The following is a 5,198-nucleotide window of genomic DNA, read 5'->3' as shown; positions in this document are numbered from 1 at the left end:
TAGTTTTGATTTGTACTAATCTGCTCTTTGTGTGAGCTTCTCTTGTACACCAGATTTTGATATTTCTCTTGTAGATTTTGAATGATTCCAGGCTATTGGAACATTGACCAAACAAAGGCATATTGTTCGGAGAAGGCGGGCTCTAGCCTTGACTAAAGGAGTGGTTGTAAACAGGCGTTGTTCCACCTGGTAACGGAATTGCTATAGTGGAATCCTTTGGTATTTTGCCAAGGGTGAGGACGTAGGCTATGTTGAAGCCGAACCTCGTAAAAATCTTGTTTCTTTCTCTCTATTTTACATACTATACTTGCTGTGTTGTATAATTTCAAAGTGCATGTTACAAGTTCCAGAGAGAAAGAAACAAAGACTCTTGGTATTTAGAGAGAACATTTCGATTAACCGTTTGCGGAAACCCAAAAGGGAGTACGTTGGTTAATCTGCAGAAATCTTAATCAAGAGAAGCGCATACTAAAAGCTAATTCAAAGAAGGTGATAAACATTCACAGGGAAATCAACAAAAGCAAAATTATCCTTGATAAAGTGATTGAATTATTTTAGCTTTATTGATTGTCTTGTTCATTTAAATTACAAGTTTCTAAAGTGTGCTTATAAATTATCTGTTGTGCTTTCTTTAGTATCTTAAAAAAAAGGATTAAATATCATCAAATTAAAAAGATTCCAATTCACCCCCCTCTTGGGAAGCTATTCCTAATTTCAATTGGTATCAGAGCCTAGTTATAGAAATTCCTAACAAGAAACTATAAAAAGATCTAATGGCAAACATTGGAGTAGCACCCTTTGGTGAAGGCCAATCCTCAACCCATCCACCAATCTTTTGTGGACACAATTATACATTCTGGAAAAAAGAGAATGGAAATATATCTCCAACACATGGATTGGAAAGCTTGGGAAGTAGTTATGGATGGAAATCTTATCCCCACTAAAATAGTTGATGGAAAACATATTCCAAAAGAAAAGAAAGATATAACTGACCTAGACTACAAAATGCTTCAAATAAATGCAAGTGCTATAAATGCATTATATTGTGCATTGGATGCTAATGAGTTTAACTGAGTCATGGCCTGCAAAACAGTTAAAGAGATTTGGGATAAACTAGAAGTAACTTATGAAGGAACCCTTGATGTTAGAGATAATAGGATAGACATGTTAACAAGTGAATACGAAGCATTCAAAATGAATTCTAATGAAACGATATCAAGCATGTACACTATATTTACTCACATAATAAATTCGTTAAGTGCCTTAGGAAAAACCTATACTACTTATTAAATGATCAGAAAAATTCTAAGAGGCCTACCCTTTATTTGGGAACCAAAGGCCACAACCATCACCACTACAAAAAAATGGGTTTTTAGTGACGAAAGTATTAGTGACGAATTAAAATTCATCACTAAATACTAGTAATAGTGACGATTTTTAAGAATCGTCACTAAAAGTCTAAGCAATAGTGACGGTTTCAGAAACCGTCACTAATACTACACTATTAGTGACAAATTTGAATTCGTCACTAATATTTTCGTCAGTAAAAAGAGTGCGATAAACAATTTCTGCGCGAAAATTTATCCGAGAAAATATTAGCGACGATTATATGGTATTAGTGACGATTTTGAAACCATCACTACTAATGCTTATATTTAAAAAAATATTAAGAAAGAAAAGGTTAAGGGTATTAGTGACGGTTTGAGATAATTGTCACTAATACCATATTATTAGTGACGGTTTCAAAAACCGTCACTAGTAGTGTTTTTACTAAAAAAATATTTAAAAAAGAAATGGTTGAGGGTATTAGTGACGGTTTAGGATAATTGTCACTACTAGTTTTTTATTTAAAAAATGTTAGAAAAGAAATCATAAGGGAATTAGTGACGGTTTGGAACAACCGTCACTAATAATGTGGTATTAGTGACAGTGGGCAACCGTCACTAATAGTGTTTTTAAAAAAAATTTAAAAAGAAATCGTTAAGGGTATTAGTGACGATTTGGAGCAACCGTCACTAATACCCCAAACCTAGTCAGCGCAGTGAGCTCACTGCCCAAGTTTCCACACGGCCTGTTAGCCTTACAAGGCTTAAAATCTTGTCATCTTGTTTTGATGCTAACAAACAAGTGAAATTTAATGTAATTGTATGAGTAATGATATTTCAGGATTCATATATGTGAAAGTAAGGTCAAAGTGCCCACAAGGATCAAATATGATGGAAGCAAGGTTAAAGTGCTCACAAGGATCAAATGAAGCTTAAATGAGCCAAAACATGAATTACTTATTGAAGAACATGAGGACATGAATAAGTTGTTGAAAGCCAAGGTATATCAAAGTCAAAAGATCCAAAGAAAGGCAAAGTAAGAAAGCTTAAAGAATATGGAATTTTGAAGAAAAGATGGATTCAATCAAAGGACAAAGCATGAAGACTGAAGAACTTAGAATGTTAATATTTTAGAAGTCTCATGTAAGTGCTTTAATGTTTAAAATATCATTTGAAATATTTTGAAGCTCTTAGGTTAACTTCTTAGACCTAGATACTTTTTAAAATACCTGAATAATATTTTTATATGGTCAAAAATTATTTTAAAAAGGTTAAAATCATTTTTGGAATAAAGAGCACCAAAAAGAGTTTTTTCCCAAATGCTGTCAGTTTTTATATAGCCGCATTGAGGTGAATTTTTCTCTATCAAGAACTCATTATTTTAAATAGTGATAAACATGAAAGTTGTAGTATTTTCTCTTAGCTTTTGTTTGACCCCAAGATCACCAATTTGGAGTTATATAAAAAAAGTTATGGCCAAAACACTAAAACGAGGTCACTGTTGTCAGACATTTAAAAATTGTTCAACGGACAAATTTTTAAAATTCGAATGTTTTAAATTATAGCCATTTGAACCTTAAATATTCTAATAAATAGGGAAATTATTTAAGGAAACTTTTGCAAGTTTTAAAGCCTATAAATACATGGTTTTGCAAAACAAATAAAAAAACTAAGAATTGAAAAATCTGTTTTGAGAAGCTGAAAGTATTCTTGTTCTTCCTAAGTTCTCTTGCTCACTCATTGGAAAATTCTTTTGCTGAGAACTCTGAAGTGTTGATCCTTCTTCCTTTGAATTCCTACTGCTAATCCTCTTCTAAAAAGGATATTGGTGAATTCTACGCTTGAGTTTTATTCTATTTCCTATTGATATTTTACATTTAAGTATGTAGTGCTGAAATTGTACTAACTTGCTCTTTGAGAGAGTATACTTGTACGCAGATTTTATTTTATGTTTCTTGTAGTTCATTGACGTTTCAAGGTGTTTGGATCGTTGGCTAAGCAAGGGGATATTGCTTAGAGAGGCAGACTCTAGCCTATGTAAGGAGTGACCGAACGAGGGAATATCGTTTGGAGAAGGCAGACTCTAGCCTTAACCAAGGAGTGTTGTAATCGGTTTTGTTCCACCCGTCAACAGAACAGGTTTAGTGAATCCTTTGGTGGTTTGCCAAAGGCGAGGATGTAGGCTGGGTATAAGCCGAACCTCGTAAAAATCTCCGTCTCACTCTCTCTTTCCCTATTCTTTAATTTCAGTTCATATACAACTGCGTGGATGATTTAAATATCTAAATTATACATACTATGCATATTTGGAAATCAAGTAAACTTAAAATCCAATTTTGATTTGGGTTGCGGAAACCGAAAGGGAGTACGTTGGTTACACCATATCTTGCGGAAACCATACGGGAGTACGTTACTTAGTTAACACACCAAAGATAAATTTACCAAGAGTTTATTTGAATTCTAAATATTTGGAAAGAGTGATTGGATTTATTCATACAGGGCTTTACTTCAGTAAGCATAAATTATAATTCATAATCACAGGGCTTATATACACAAATAAACTATCTCAAGATCTTATATTACCAAATTGCTGAATACTTTATATCTTGGTTTGGTTGTTTGTTGTTTAACTTGTACTTGGCAAATAAATTGATTGTTTGCTTTGAAGATTGTGTTTAATTTATTGGATAACAGAACTAAGTTCTTGATTGATTAAGGAATTAAAAAATAAGTCAAGAATTGGTTAAAATAAATAAAAGAAGTTTAAGGTATTTTAAAAGGAATTAAAAGAAACTTTTAGAATCCAATTCACCCCCCCCTCTTGGGAAGCTATTCATAATTTCACGGCCCATACGCTCTACTCAACTCTCCCACTCCCAGGCAAACCCTAATCCCTAATGCCCTAATCCCTATTTGATTCATCATTTGAGCATCTCTGTTTAGAGAGCCAGCACGAGAGGAGAAAGTGAGAGACCCTTTAGTTCTGGCCTTCTTCTTTGACCCTTTAGTTCTGGCCTTCTTCTTCGACCCTTCAAAGCCCTCTAGCCTTCTTTTGATCTTTGTGAGTTCATTGTCAACCCTTCGAACCAGCAGGAGCTTTGTGAGTTAGTCTTCCACATTGCGAACCAGCAGGAGCCCTTCACGAGTTTGTTAGAAAGCTTCGTGAGTTTGTCGTGGATATTTTGAACTAGAAGGTGCTCGTCGCAAGCTCGTCTTTAAGCCTTTATGAATTCATCTACGTCGAAGTTAAAATTTGTAAAATATTCTTCTTCTTCTTCTACAGATCTGCTTTTGCTTTCAATGTTGGAATGTTTTTTTCCCAATGCTGTAAGCTAACTCAATATGTTTTGAGACATAATGTGCAAATGGTTTATACAAGTTGTATGAAATATTTTACTGGGAACTGCATCTTGTGCTACGCTGTGCTGTGCCTTCAGATTGAGTTAACCTCAGATATCCAAACATACTGTAAATGAGATTCAATTATACTGACCATTAGGCATAATTTACAAAGAACTAATTCACTTCAATATTTTAACATATAATGAATAACTTCTACGTCTATTTTTAAACTTATACACTATTTCATCGAATTTCGAGGAATAATTGTTCTGTAAATAAAATATAACTCAGATGTTGAAGTTCTGAAATAAGAAAAATTGACAACCTTTCATTGTGTTGCTCAAATTTGGTGTGGACTTTTAATTAGTTCACTTAAACAATGCAATTAGAGTACTCTTTTTCATCACTTGCTTCTTTGGAAATCTCATTGGCATCTGCTGGCTCAAGGAATGAATCCATTTCTTTGGCAGCTTCTTCAACCTGCATTTTCATTTTCTTAATCAACAACTAACAATTGTTAAGTACTAAAAA

This window comes from Malania oleifera, chromosome 6 (genome assembly GCF_029873635.1).
Source record: "Malania oleifera isolate guangnan ecotype guangnan chromosome 6, ASM2987363v1, whole genome shotgun sequence".
Lineage (NCBI taxonomy): Eukaryota > Viridiplantae > Streptophyta > Magnoliopsida > Santalales > Ximeniaceae > Malania > Malania oleifera.
This window is presented reverse-complemented; position numbering follows the sequence as displayed.